The 15,815-nt window shown below is 44.9% G+C and overlaps 2 pseudogenes; one reads left to right on the top strand and one right to left on the bottom strand.

The window, feature by feature from the left end:
* The first annotated feature begins 4,336 nt into the window (after positions 1 to 4,336).
* Positions 4,337 to 4,660, top strand: LOC117704557 (E3 ubiquitin-protein ligase RBX1 pseudogene; annotated as a pseudogene).
* A 5,483-nt stretch (positions 4,661 to 10,143) lies between these two features.
* LOC117703141 (small ribosomal subunit protein eS28 pseudogene) lies at positions 10,144 to 10,353 on the bottom strand (annotated as a pseudogene).
* Between the last annotated feature and the right edge of the window lie 5,462 nt (positions 10,354 to 15,815).

Raw genomic sequence — 15,815 nt, 5'->3', positions numbered from 1 at the left:
GCTCATGACCCCTGTGTCTGGTGGAACCCTCTTTCACAGGGGTCACCTAAGACTTCCGGAAAACACAGATATTTTCATTAAGAGTCATAACAGTAGCAATTTACAGTTACGAAGTAGCAACAAAATAATTTTATAACTAGGGGTCACCACCACATGAGGAATTGCATTAAAGGCTCGCAGCATTGGGAAAGCTGAGATCCATTGCTCCAGAGCCACACAAGCTTCATGGGGAGAAAGAAGACCCATCTGTCCTTAAGCAGCTTAGGGTCTAGGTGGCAATCCAGAGAAACAAACAGGGAAGGTGTCTGAGCTCCCAGATCTGCCCCCCCACCTTCTCCTGTGCCTACAAAGGCTTGGTCCCCTCCCCTGTAGCACCCACGGCTCAGCTCCCAGAAGCCACGTTCTTGATGGACAAGCAGTAAGAAGCACACGTTCCCTGCAGCACAGGGGCATCTGTGAGTTCACACCATGGTCTCAGCTCAGCATATGCACACTGATAAGGCTAAAACCAGCTTTCAGCCAGGCTCGGCTGGACCCTGGTGCACACATCTCCCTCTAGGCTTCAGCATCCCCGTGGGCTAGGATACCCATTGCTCTGATTTTGACAGGGGGGAAACTATACCTGAGCAATGAGGAGACTATCCAGGTTGTATGCTGCTCCTTACTGCAGGTGCTGAGCCAGGGCCCCAGGGAATGATGCATTATTATCATTTGAGCACTGCAATCCTGTTATCCTTGAAGGAAGGGTTTTATGGACTACAGCATAACACAGGGTTGTAAGTGACTTGTCCAAAGTGACAAAAATCAGTTACTGGCCAACATCTTAGTCTTCCTCCTCCTTCCCCTCCTCTTCCTCCTCCTCCTCCCCTCCTCCTCCTCTTCCTCCTCTTCCTCCTCTTCCTCCTTCTCCCCCTCCCCTTCTTCTTCTTCTCCTTCTCCTCCTCCTCCTCCTCCTCCTCCTCCTCCTCCTCCTCCTCCTCCTCCTCCTTCTTCTTCTTCTTCTTCTTCTTCTTCCTGTATAAAATAGAGTTTATTCAGGGCATGAGGTGAGGAGTTGAGGGAGTAGAGACAGAGAAAGGCAGAGAGGAAGAGGGAGGGAGGGAGGGAGGGAGGGAGGGAGGGAGGGAGGGAGGGAGGGAGAGAAACAGAGAGAGTAGAGGGGTAGAGGTTGGCCATGATCATGTGGGGGGGGGGGGGTTGGGGAGAGAGGGTAAGAGGAGAAGAAAGGTCTCAGGCTTCTTTATCATCTTTTTTCTCCCTTTTATTTTATGCTTATGGGTGTTTTGCCTGTGTGCATGTCTGTGCCCTGTATGGAGGCCGGGAGAGAGTGTCAGCCACCTGGGACTGGCCATACTAATGGCTGCGAGCTGCTCTGTGGGTACTAGGAATGGAACCTAGGTCCTCTGCCTGAGCTCCTAACTGCTGATCACCTCTCTAGCCCCAACATTTTTTAAAATTTCACTTTTAATTGATAAGTAAAAGTCATACATATTTCTGATGTACAATATGTGAATTGCCAACTTATTTAACACGGCCATTGCCTCATTTATTTATTGGTGTGTGTGTGTTAATCCCTGTTAACACTTATTCGATACAATGTGCTGTCATTAGTGTATCAGTGGTGGTAGCAATGCCCTCTCAAAGAGTCTTCAACTTAAACTTAGAATCTTTCAAGGAACAAGCTCAAGCCCAGTGAGTATAGGTAGGGCCCACAATTGCAGTCTTAACAAGCTCCCCACATGGTGCTCATGTGTCTAGTTGGGGGGTGAGCACAACAGACTATGAGGCAGACTCTGCTGCATGACTGCCCACCAGGAAACCGGCAGCAGCAGGAGCTAGGGGCCTGGCTACTAACCTTCAAAGGCCCACTCCCACTGAGTCACCACCACCAATCAAGCCTCACCTCTCCGAGGATCCACAGCCCCACAAACAGTGCCACCAGTTTGGAAATAACCACTCAGAACAGAAGCCTGTGGAGGATGGTTGGCATTCAAACCCTAACACAAGGCTTTTATCTGTCTCTCATTAGACAAAACCTATTTCATCTCTTTCCCCATTAACCACAGGAAAATGAATCCCATAAGAAACTCTTTCCCAAGCTGGTAGTGTCAGTCAGATCAGAGGGAGCCCTTAACCAATCTGCCATCACTCTAGAGGCTGACCTGCCTGGCACAGCCATCCCTTCCCCAGAGTCTGTTCCACAGTTTCAACCAGGGAGCAGCATAGCTTCCGTAGGGCCTGAAGCTACTGCACCTTGGCTGCTCATCCTCTGGACAGTAACTGCCCCTGCTGCCTCCCTCCCCAGGGGGAATCAGAGAGTTATCCAAAGTCATCTCCATTAGTAGGGAAGCTGTGATTCAGAAAGTGTCACAAACTAAGAACGTACAGTGTACCAATGTTAAGGCTGCATCTCCACAGGGTGACATGGGTTCACTTCGAAATTATATCAAAACATAGCTAATAATAGACTTTACACATTATTAAACATACATGAAAATACAAATGAAAACAAATCATGTTTTCAACTGTTTTGCTAATAGTCTGAGTATTCTCCTGTTAATAAATCCAGAAGATCATGGCTGACGACTTGCTTCTATTAAAATCCATAGGCATTAATTTGGGAGGCAGTCTTTGGGTTACAGAAATGTCAACCAGAAAGATAAGTCCATCCCCTTCTCCTATCAGCAGAATCTCTTACTAGTGAAATCCATCAGTTGTCATGCTGATACATTATTGTTAACTTTATTGTTAACAGTAGTGCTGCCAATACTGATACATTATTGTTAACTTCCGCAGTTCACTTAGGTTCCACTCTTGGTGTAATCCATTCTGTGGGTCTTGACATGTGCACAGCGACATGGGTTAACCCATCCTATTATCTCACAGAACACGCCCACCATCCGAGAATCCCGGCCACCGTTGGGAGCCACAGATCTTTTCACTGTTCCACTATTTGGTAAAGTGATTTAAAAGCCTGATTCTGCGTTTACTGCTTGCTTTGGAACCATGCTGCCGGCCAGCAGAGGGGACCTAGCTCTAAAGGTTCTGAGCGCTCATGAGCCCTGGGAAATTCATTTTCAGTCCCATCCACGGGGATCCACAGGGGTTTATAGAGATTTGACAGGTAAATGTTTCTCTTCAGTGAAGTCCATCATTGCTCTTATAAGCTTACTAGAACCTGATGTATTATCAATATACATATGTATCTATGTATATGGGGGTCAAACTCAGGCTTCACATGTACTAGGGAAGAACTATTTATACCCTAATTGCATTTTTCTTTAACAAAGGGTTCAGACAGCTTTGTCTTCTAAAGTACTTAGGAAGACAAACCCATCTGTTCTTGAGTTTCTTTTCTTCTTTTTTCTTTTTTTCTTTTTTCTTTTTTTGGTTATTCGAGACAGGGTTTCTCTGAGTACCCCTGGCTGTCCAGGAACTCACTCTGTAGACCAGGCTGGCCTCAAACTCAGAAATCCGCCTGCCTCTGCCTCCCAAGTGCTAGGATTAAAGGCGTGCACCACCACTGCCTGGCTCTTGAGTATTTTTTAACACTCTATTTCTATATTATGTGTCTGAGTGTCTTGCTTGTATCTATGTACGTGTACATGTGCGTTCGGTGCCATTGGAGGTCAGAGAGAATGTCAGATCCCTTAGGACTCTAGTCGTAGATGGTTCTGAACCATCACATGGATGCTGAGAACTGAACTGGGGTCCTGTGGAAGAGGAACAAATGCTCTTAACTATTGCGCCATCTCTCCGGGCCTTCCTCTGAGGTTTGAAAGTGTATAGGCATAAGGGTTTTTATAGATAGTAAACTTTTTTTTTTTTAACAGGACCATAGACTGGACATTTTCAAGCCCCTGTTTAAAAAAAAAATCTCTTTATACTTGAAATTTGTTCTCAAAAGCCAGTTGTTGCTGTTGTTAAAATGTCACTTTACATTAAAGGGACAGATGAAGGGAACTTTTCCTTTTCTAAACTATTGAGTATTTCAAGTAGCATCTGGTGGCTGACCAATGACAGCTGCTTGTCATCATACAGAAGGGAAGGCCAGGCAAGTGCGATGGCTCTGCCAACAAAGGCGCTGCCACCAGACTTGAAGACCCAAGCTTGATCCCCAAGACCCACAAAATGAAGAAGAGAACCACCTCCTTAAGTTGTCCTCTGACCCACAGCCTCCCCCCGCCACCCCCCCACCTCACATGCATTTGATGCCATGGCATTTGAACCATTGCATGCACACGTGTGCACACAGCACAGAATAAACAGATAAAATCAAATAAAAGAAAGACAAGAACATCTGCCATCCGGAAAAGGAATGCATCATCATAGTGTTTCCAAAATGGCAGCAGCAATGGGCCTGGACACCAGCAGTGGCACCAACAGCAGGGCGGGCAAGAAGCACTTTTAAGTGAAAAGGCAGAAGGCAGTAGCCCTGTGACCTGGAAGATTGGGGTTGATGACATCTGTGCCATCTGCAGGAGCCTCACATGGATCTCTGCATAGAAAGTCAAGCTAACCCGGTTTTGGGTACGTCCAAATGGTGGGCTCTTGCATGCAACTGTGCTTCTCATTTTTGCTGAATCTCTTGCTGGCTCAAAACCCAGCAGGTGTGTCCATTGCACACAGAGAGTGGGAATTCCACAAGTGTGGTCATTAGGAAAGGACCTTCCCTGGAAGCCTGCCCACTTGTTATTAATTTAGCGGCTGGCTTTCCTGTTAATTATAAATGAAACCAGGTGTTTTCTTCTCCTCTGTCTTTGCAGTTTGCTGCTTCTGTAGCCATACTGTATTCTGTCCATAACGTCCAAAGAAAGAAAGAAAAAGTTAAAGAAAAAAGGCATCAATACGTTTTCAGTTCATAAAAGTTTTCAGGTTTAGAATTTAAACTACTATTTAGTATTTAGTATTGCAGACTACAGATTTTCATAACTATTCTCCTCTCATAGATTCTATTTGTAGTAACTTATTGTTCATATTTGGATCGTCTAATATTTAAACTTTGCAAATTTTTTTGTGCATGTGTCTGTGTGTGTGTGTGTCGGCCAGGGGACACAGTTCAGGTGTTGTTCCTCAAGAACCACCTACCCTGGGTTTTGAGACAGTCTCCAGGTGGCCAGGAGTTTGCTAAGTAGGTAAGGCTGGCTGGGCAGGGACCTCTAGGGACCTGCCTGTCTCTGGCTCAGCAGTGCTGTGATTACAAGCCTATGCCACAATAAGCAGTATTTTATGTGGATTTATCATCATCATCTTCTTCCTCCTCCTCCTCAGTTCCCTCGCTCCCCATCTCCTTTTCTTTCTCCTTTTTTTCTTTTCAGGTAGGTTTGGATATTTTTGTTGAGTTGTGCAGGCTGCCCTAACACACCTGGGCTCTCAAAAATCTTCATCTCAGCCTTCCAAGTATCCAGGACAGCAGGCACACACTGTCATTGTCATGGGCCTCGGTTTCTTCATTTAGAACACGTGAGTAATAAATCACATGGCACCCAAATATTTCCTCAACACCCTCATTCTGATTCTGGAGTGTGCTTGAGGCCCAAGCGTCTTCCTTCTTTGCTACTCCCTGAGGACAGTTCCGGCTTACTTTTCTCCCTAGCGCCAATTGGTTTGCATACAATAATTATTTATTACGTTTGGCATTTTGTGGCTTGGAAAGACCTGCCTTGTTGGGCAAGCTCCAATTCCTAGAGATTACAAGGGCTCCTGACAAGAGCAGCCTTGTGAAATGCAAACTGATCAGCCCAGAGCTGATCTTCTATCTGCCCTACAACCTAGAGGCAAAATACTTTCACCTTCACCGCCCCAGGGCCAGATTCCAGGCAGCCAGAGAACACTCCTATGGTTTAAAGTCATCCAGAACAATTCAGATTTCAACTTCTAAACTGCTCACTCTCCCTCTAGAAACCACAATAAAATCTGACCTAGGTTCTCCTGTCCCTGCTCGGTCCCCCGCCGTCTCCTCACCCCCTCAAAGCGCTGCCTCCCGGCCACGCCTTTCCATCTTTCCAAGTATGCTTGAATGGCAGGTGCTTTCCCTCATTTCTGGGAACTGTGAGTGTGGAACTCTTCCCCAGAGCCTCTCCTGTTTCTCCACAGGCCACACACGAATGATCGTATCATAAGAGAATGTAGAACAATCTTCTAGAGCTTTCCCTGCAGTGATGGAGATGCTAACAAGCTCTAAAAATGAGAAAAGAAAAATAAACTAAGGAAGACATAGGAGGAGGTCCAACCTGTCTGTGGGCTGTCAGCGGCCGATAACAAAGCAGAGGACGTGTCTGCTTCCTGTGTGTGTCAGTCTCCCGCACACACTCATGTCGAAATCTGCAAGTTTTAAATAGCATTTTCCCGATGTTTCTTCAGTTACAGGTTAAAATGTTGTTACCCTTTCTTTATATGTCCCTAGCACGCAATCTGTTAATATATATGTCAATAGGCCTTCCTGGGAATGAGTTTATATAAGTAAGCATTAATTGCTAGTCTTCTTTGATGTCTCTTTTATCCTCATATTCTCCTTATTTCCTATCATCCATAACTCTTTAAAATTATCTGAGAGATACTTTAATAAATGCTCCATCTCCTTTTTAAAATGTTTATCTTAAAACTGTAAACAATTTTTTATGTGTATGTCTGTTTACCACATGCATGTAGTGCCCAGAGAGGCCAGAAGAGGGCGCTGTATCCTCTAGGACTGGCGTTATAGGTGTTTGTGAACAGCCATGTGAGTGCCGGGAATCAAACCCGGGATCTCTGGAAGAGCAGCTGGCTCTCCTAACCATTGAGCCATCTGTCCAGCCCCCTCGTCATGTAGAACATTGATTTTAACAGCATCCTCACATTTAAAAAAATAAGCATAGGGCTGGAACGGTAGCTCAGTGATTAGTAGCACTGGTTACTCTTGCAGAGGGCCTAGGCTCAAGACCAAGCACCCATGTGGCAGCTCACAGTCCTCTCCAACTCCAGTTCCAGGGGATGTGAAACCTTCTGACCTCTGCAAGCACTAGACATGCATGCGATACACACATCCATGGGGGTAAAATACTCATACACATAAAATAAAAATAAATAAATTATTGAAAATAAAAATAGATGTTAATAACCATAACAAATAAATAATTTAAATAAATCAAGCCCTCTTTGACCTTTGCAGTATTATTTTTTTACCTCTGCAGTCTTAAAGCTTTGAAAAAAAAAAAAAACTATTCAAATGCCCTGAGGTAAGGGAGTCCCTTTCTTTAGTGGTAGAGCCACTAGCTAGCTGCCTATCTGCCACTAAACAATGCGAGTGACTGTAATTAAATACAGAGGATCATCAGAAAAGAAAATTAAAAAAAAAAAAGAGAGAGAGAGAGAGAGAGAGAGAGAGAGACATGTTAGGAGGGACACTTCTTATGAAGAAGAAAGCTCTCCCCGGGAGTGTGAGTGGGCATAGAAGACCCTAGTGGGCGTAATATGATAAACACACACACACACACACCACATACACATGAAATAGGAAATGGATTTTTAAAAACCAATTGATATTTCCACAGGAGCGCCCCATGAATACAGACACCTAGAAGGGTACCCCGCTTGCCTACTCCATGTGAGCACCCCTTTCTCTGTCATTACATTGTTCCTACTTCTCTCTGAACCTCCAGTTGGTGCTGTGTTTCCTCACCGTCTCCTCTCACACGGCTGCTGCGTCTGGAGAAGGGTTTCGGGAAAGCTCTGTGCTTTTCAGAGAGTCTACCCCACCTTCAGCAGGTACCTGCACGGATTCCACACAAACGAGCCTAGGCGCCACCATCAGTCAGAGGTCAGTTGTGCAATCAGAAGGTATGAACAACACAAACGCCTTTCAAATCAACCGCTGCATCCGTGCCCCAAAATAAAACAAAGCCCACGTGGGATTGCCGAGGACCTGTCTGCCAGCTAGGAGTCAGTATTGCTTTTGTTTATTTGATGTGTTCTGCAGTGTGTGATCATGCATGCCAGGCAGGGACTGAACACTGAACTACATCCTCAGGTCAGTTTAAATCCCCATTAACCCATAGGTAAGGTCTTGTACGTAGAAGACATGTAAGCCAATGATGACATCAATGCCTTGTGCCACTCTCTTGAAGCCACCTTTCATGAAAATTCAAAGGCTTTAGTTTTTTACATGCAGGACCAGTCCATGCCCAGGAAATGGTCCCTTAGTGACTAGGTATGTTTGTCCAGTTGCACATCTTCCATCCCCCTGCACTCACATCCCCCTGGTCACCACCTTGCTCTAGAGAGAAAACTTGAGCCACGTGGACATTCAAGGCTCCCAACCAGGCTCAGGAGACAAGTGACCCTTGCAAGAAAAGAATAAATCAAGGTATTGATTCCTTTAGCCCCCACCCTGCTGGGCCGTGATGGCCAGCACGCTCTACAGCTGAATGTCACACGCCAGCAGCCCCTCCCGTAAGATCTGTCTCCCATTCTGCCTAATGGCCTCCCTTTCAGGCCTAGGAATCTCAGTGAGTCCCCGATGTTCTCATTCTGAAGCATGGTCCATCCCTAGTCTCTTTCCTAAGCATTTTAGTCATTAATCCCTATTTAATGCCTCCCTAGTTACCTCAGGTAGGCAGATTTCTATTTCTTGCTAGAAATTGCCAGCCACACAATACAAATAATAGCTTTATTTTGATGCCATTCTTTTGTTCTTAATTATACTAAGTCAAGCATGAAAATGGGTATAATCTGTAGCAGGATAATTTCCTGCTACTGCTACATTGTATATGCAGTGGAGCTCAGTGATTGGGCAGTATGAAAGGTAGGCGGAGTGATGAGTTGGGAGGAGAGAAGGAGAGGAAGGGGAGGAAGAAGGAAAGGAAGGGGAGGAGAAAAGGGCAGAAGGAGGCTATCAGCCATGGAGAACCACTGATGGGTCGAAAGCTGTCCTAGGCAGTAATTTCTATCAAAAGGTTAGATATTGGGTAACTACTCTAATTGTGTGAGCATCTTGTTGATTGAGCATTTCTAAATATATAAATCTTTTAGATAATCATTAAGCTTAAGAGTCTCATTTCTACCAAGTACTGCGAGGATGGCAGATATTGTCTGGGGTTCAGCCAAGCTTTGTGGATACAGCATGGAGGGTTGGCAGAGCCATCCCTCACACTGGCATCTCGTGGGTGCCAGGGCCTGCACATCTAGCTAGCCAGAGCCCCAGTCAAAGCCGAGGAGCATCGGGAACATGGTGGCTGGCCAGGAACAAACCGGACTAGGCACCATTTTCTAAATATCACCCCTACAATAATCAATATATAATAATGTTAATAATAGAAACAATAACAACAGTAATAAACTTTGAGTGCTTACTAGAAAACGTCACTGTGTATATATATTATTTTCAAGTCTCAACTCACGACATCTTCTTGAGAAGCTGGCAGGATACTTCCAAAATGATGACAGGTTCCTACATCCCTGTGTCTCCGTGACTCATCATGTGATCCAGATTTAGTGACCTCTACTTTTTAATTTTGAGACAGAAGTTCTCACTATATTGCCCAGATTAGTCTTAAACTCATGGTCCTCCTGCCTCAGCCACCCAGGAAGCTGGGATTATAAGAATGTGCCATCTTGCCTAGCTTAGGAATGTCTAACAAGCAGAGCATGGCACAGGGATGGGCTGCCAAAGATCAGGTTACAAAAAGACCATGGCCTCTGTCTTTAGGTGTCTGATCTTGCTCAGTTTCAGGAGAAAAGTCGTTGTGATTTGTGTTAGACCAGGGAGATGCACACAGCCAGTGTGTTAGGGGGACTTCTCATCGCCATGACACAAAACCACCCACAAACAACTTTAGGGGAATAAGGTTTCGGCTCATGGCTTCGGAGGTTTCCATCCACATTTGTTTGGTCCCATGTACTTGGATAGAACACCACAGTGGTGGAAGATGGTGGAAAAAGATGTTCTTTGTCTCATGGTGGACAGAGAGGGAATACAGAAGGAGCCAGGGTGAGATGTAACCATTGAGTGCATACACCAGTGACTTATTTTCTCCAAGTAAGTCCTGATTCCCACTTACACACACACACACACACACACACACACACACACACACACACACTGCTTTAACAGGGGCAGGTCATCCCATGGGCTAAGTGGTGAATATCTAGGACTCCCTAGCAAGGTCAGTGCAATCTCTGAGCCTCTCTTTCTAACTCCAACTGAGTGAGCACAGCACCCTCTCGAGCAGGGCCTTTGATGTTTCAGATGCTACAGCGGCTAGTGTCATTCATAAATTCCACATGCACCTATGTGCTCTGTCACTGTGAACCAGTCCTGTCCAGCACTTTGGTTACCCTAGCCAGTTTGATGGGCTGCATGTGACTTGTGTCCATGATGGTGGCCTGATTCCCATCTTTTAATGACTTGCTAATAATGTCATCACATTATGAGTCTATTGAGGGAGTAATCCATTGATTAGCTATAACTCTCCAGAAGCAGGCACTTCCTTAAAAGCCAAGCACTGGGAAGCAGTCACCCAGTCTCTGAGCTTATAGTACATCCAAGCCATGACATTCTGCCTTTGGCCCCCAAAAGGCTCATGTTCAGATCATGATGCAAAATGCATTTATTTCATCTCCAAGGGCCCCCAAAGTCTTAAGAATTCCAAGACTGCTTAAACTTCAACTTCAAAATCTTCTGTGAGATTCAAAGCTATGAGAAAAATAAAAGACAAGTGATATGCCCCTGTCATTCAGAGGCACAGAGGAAACATTCCCATTACAAAAGGGGGACTCTGAGGAACAGAGAGGAAGCACTGGATCAAACTAAGGTCAAGACTCAGCAGGGCAAACATTAGGCCCATGTCCCAGCACCATAGGATTGGACAGCCCCACTTTTTGGCTTTGTCACTTGCAGCTTATGTGGCCTGTTTAAAGCTGGTTCTGCTCTGGGCTAGCAGTGGTTCTCCAGCAGATGCTCCATGGTCTTGGCATGTCTACCTTGCTGGAGTCTCCACTGTGTCTTCAGCTTACCTTCTGAGGGGCGGCCTGCATGCTTCCTGACCCTGCTGCATAGTCTGGCCTCCCAGTCTTTCCTTTGAAATCTGGATGGAAGTCTCTCTGATTCCATTACTCTTGTTTTCTATAAACCCACAAAACCATGGTCATCTGGGCAATGCCAAGGTCTCCTGCCTGTTAGCAATGTAGCCAGGCTCCCTTGGACCACACCAAGTACCTGGGTGGCTAAAGCAAACTAATTCTAGGATAACAATCTCCTAGGCAGCTCTGAGATGTCATGAGGTCTGTCCTTGTTGGTTAATTCTCTTAGAAAATGTCCTCATAGACACACCCAGAAGTGTGCCTGACTAGTCACTTACATGCTTCTCAATTCCAACAGACTGACTATCAAGAGTGATGTCGTCAGCCAATAGCCAGTGAAGAACAAAATCTTATAAACAGAGGTACAAGGCACCTTGAAAATGAGTCCTTCTCTAGGCACACCTCCAGGTGACAGCAGCAGCCCTGGCCAGCTTCTCTGCCTTCAGTTCTGTCAGAGATTATCAGCTAAAACTACCCAGTTGAACTACACCCACGTTCTTAATCCACAGAAACTATGATACAATAAATGTTTTTTTTTAAGTCACGACCTTTTAGAGTATCCTGTTACACAGCAATGGCTAATTAATACAGAACGTGCCACTGAGATCACCAATGGAGATACATACAGGACCTAAAGCTTGGTCAGCTCTTCCAGGTCACACGGGAAATCAGAGCTCCAAGGCTGGAGACAAGCAGCCAGACGTAGAACCAATGCAGTCAACTATTATATGTAAGGCCTTCTAATGAAAAGCAGTGTATGGATGGCATTTGTTTATAAAATATGTGATTATTATTTAAAAGGTCTAAATTCTTAGACACTGTTGTAAATATTCATTGATACTAACACTTTGGGGAGAAGTTGGCAGTGTCTATCAAAACACAAATCTTCACCACCTTAGCAGGTAAAAATGCTCACCATCAAGTCTGACGCCGTGAGTTCAACCCCCAGGACCCACATCAGGGAAGGAGAGAACCAGCTTGTCTTCTGACTTCCACATGCAGGTCATGGGATGCACACACTTCCTCTCACGCTCATGAATAAGTAAATAAAATGTGCTATTTCTTTCTTTCTTTTTTTTTTTTTTTGGGAAAAAAAGGAGAAGGTACAGATCTTTCCCACTTTTCAATCCCACTTGTCCCATGGAAATTGCTTTTATAAGTTATGGCATTAATCTCCATACATTAGATTGCTAGTTAGAGAAGTTCATGGTACATAAGCAAGCACTTAAGAGTATCTATGGTTATTGTGTACAAAGCAGGAAAACAACTGAAAGTGATATAAATGTCCACTCTTAGGGCATTTGGCTGAACTGTGGTACATAATACAGTGAAAAACATGTAGCTGAAAAAGAAAGAAAGAAAGAAAGAAAGAAAGAAAGAAAGAAAGAAAGAAAGAGCGAGCCAGGCGGTGGTGGCACACGCCTTTAATCCCAACACTTGGGAGGCAGAGGCAGGCGGATTTCTGAGTTCGAGGCCAGCCTGGTCTACAGAGTGAGTTCCAGGACAGCCAGGGCTACACAGAGAAACCCTGTCTCAAAAAAACCAATAAATAAATAAGAAAGAAAGAAAGAAAGAAAGAAAGGAAGGAAGGAAGGAAGGAAGGAAGAGAGAAAGAATGAATGAATTATATTTGTTGAGTCTTCGAGGAATGGAAAGATAAGCTTTCATACGCATGAGAATTCTATCCTACCGTTTCCAGTAGTTATTCAAACTGGTCCTAATCTAGAGGCTGCTGTGAAGGGTGTCATGGATGGAATTAGACTGAGTTTAAGAGGGGGATCAGCTTCAGTGGGATTAGCGGGTAGGGCTTATCCTGGCATACATACTGTGAATGTAAAAAGTTTGCGTATGGAGAGTCTGTTCCTGGATGTGAAGACAGAGTGTGCTGGCTTCTGAGTGCGAAGAGCACCCTGAAGCTGACAGCTGGGAGGGAAATGGGTGCTGCAGCCCCATCTCAGCTGGGAACTAGTGCTGTCAGTGACCAGCCTGCACCTGGAAGTGGATCTTCCTCCAGCACCTCCAGTCAAGAACACAGCCTCTGAACAGAGAACTGAGTCACACGGTGCTCACTCACTCAGAGCCCTGAAGTAATAACTGGATGTGGTTTTGACCTGGTAAGTTTATGATAATTTCACATAGCAGCAGATAACCAATGCAATAGATTATTGTCGAGTGAGCTTGTGTGTGTGTCTGTGTGTGTCTGTGTGTATCTGTGTGTGTCTCTGTGTGTCTGTGTATGTGTGTCTGTGTGTATCTGTGTGTGTCTGTGTATATGTGTCTGTGTGTGTGTGTCTCTGTGTGTGTCTGTGTGTGTCTGTGTATGTGTGTCTGTGTGTGTGTGTCTCTGTGTGTATCTGTGTGTGTCTGTGTGTGTCTGTGTGTGTATGTGTGTCTGTGTGTGTACAGGTGGGGAATCAACCCCAGAACCGTGGAAATCTTAGACAAACACTCTACCACTGACTTACACCTTCATGCCTATTTGCCATGTAACAAAAATTCACAGGAAAAAGCATGGAAAACCACAAATGACTGCTTTTAGACAGGATTGTAGGTTGCTTTCACTTTCTGTTTTTATGCCTATCAACTATTCACATTATTTAGAATAAGTACATATTTTTAGGAAAGAAAAAAATGGAGTGAAAATATTTGGTGAATTTGTTATCTCAGAGGTCTAAATATTACCATATTCAGTTCTGTCTTTAGGCTTTATAAAATTCTGGTTTTTTTTTTTTTTTTTTTTTTTTTTTTTTTTTTTTTTTTGAATAAGGGACAGTGTCAGTAAGTAAAACACTCAGCTCTCAGGAGCATTGCTTTTCACTTTTGGATGTATTTATTAGATATGCACTCATGCGGTGCAAAGCAGCCTGCAGACACCGTCCTCCCCAGCATGTCCTCCCTGATCCTTTGCTGCTTCCCCTGGCCAAGCACAGAGTCCCATTCACCCGCTATTCCACACCCTTCCTGCATGAACCCAGAAGACAGAACCGAAACGAGCACAGAGCCTGTAACCAGAGCTGCTTGGACACCAGCACTTTACTAAAGCTTGTAACAATTTGTTCTTCTTTTGTAGCTTAGCATTCAGGGATCATAATTCAGGTCATTTCTGCCTGTAGCAGCTCAGAGGTGGAACGGACAGAGGAAATCAAGTCAAGAGACTTAGGGCATGGTGGTCAGAGCAAGGTATTAACATTGTAATGATCTGGATTTAGAAATTCATTTGCTAAGACATTTTGGGCAGGCCAGCCAAGCTTTCTGGGGCACTGTTCCTGTGTGCACAATAGAGACAGATGCCTAGTTCACTGAGGTTCCTGTGAGAATTGAACAAGGAGAGCAAGCTCCTCCTTTTTTTGGTATTTGAGACTGCCATCTAATCAGGGGAAGGTAACCACAATAAAGTTCTGATTGTAGGGGTGGGGTCCTAAGGCACAGGATTAGAGTGGCTCCCAAGATGGGAGTCATGAAGCAAGAGGAAGAGGTTCAGAGCTCCTCTGTCTACAACGGAAAGACCAAATGCAAGTAGAAACCTTCTCAAGCTGAACATGTACTTAATGACCCTGGCTGCTTCCACTGCTTAGCCACACAGCACATGGCAGAGTATGGATGCTTTACTCTCCTCATGGATTCCCCGTGTTGTCAAGCAACAAGAGGAAATGTTTACCATACATTGCTACCCCAGGAAAAGATCCAAACTCAATGTCAAGAATCGTGGCCAGAGCTGGAGAAATGGTTCAGTGGTTAAGAGCGCTTGCTGCTCTTACAGAGGACACTAGTTAGATTCCCAGCGTCTACGTGGTGTCTGTAATTCCATTCTCAGGGCACCCCACACCTTCTTATGGCCTCTGTGGCTCCAGGCATGCACATGATGCAGACATATTTGCAGGCAAACCACGTATACACATTAAATAAATACATACATAAAAGGCAAATATAAAATAAAACTTAGATGATGAATACAGCTAACTGTGGGAGTTTGTGACTATCCTGGAATTCATAGTGAGACCTAAAAATAACAAAAACAAAACAAACAAAAAAAAGTACATTTAGGAACTCCTACTCAAAAAGCCAATAAGAAATTAGGAGAGTCACTGCCTTTCCAGGATTATAGTATCTGACAGAAGCATGTCACAGAGAATGCACGCATAGGAACGACTCAGCCCAGAAAGCCTGAAGCCAACGGCTCCGCATCTTAGATGCCAAATTCTGAGGTGCATCTTCTGGAAGCTTTCCGAATTTTAACTCAGAGAGCTACATAGTCTCGGTGTGTTTACAGTATGGTCCAGTAGTTATACTGACCATAATTCGTCTTTGTTTTTTCAAATGTATATGTTCTAACGTGTCATCCTAGTGTTAAGTTGCCTTTGAGGCCTGAGGGTGGTGGTTTTGAGAGCCATGTGGAAGGGCCTCTGTTTTCTCCTTACATTCGCTCTGCTCTTGCTCTTTCTATGTTTGCAAAAGTCGATGGGGGGGAAAAAATAGATTCCAAGAATCCCAACTGACTGGCACCTTACCTAGGGAAGAGCAATGCGCTCCCAGTGGGCGGAGACTGGGGACGCGCGTGGCCCTTGGGCTTCAGTGGGGCCACTCCATTTCAAAAGCCAGCTTTTAAAGTGAATGGAAACTTTTAAGTTTCTCAAAGCGGGGCCCTCTGATTCGGGAGCGGAGTGGAGATGACGGGAAAAGGCTTTCCTTGTGGTGTGGGGAGAGGACGCCAGTCAGAGGTCCAGGCAGTCTCTAGGGACAGCGTCCTCGGTTGGGTA

Source organism: Arvicanthis niloticus, chromosome 2, assembly GCF_011762505.2.
Source record: "Arvicanthis niloticus isolate mArvNil1 chromosome 2, mArvNil1.pat.X, whole genome shotgun sequence".
NCBI lineage: Eukaryota > Metazoa > Chordata > Mammalia > Rodentia > Muridae > Arvicanthis > Arvicanthis niloticus.
The sequence above is the reverse complement of the archived record's forward strand: the minus strand, read 5'-3'. Positions and strand labels throughout refer to the sequence as shown.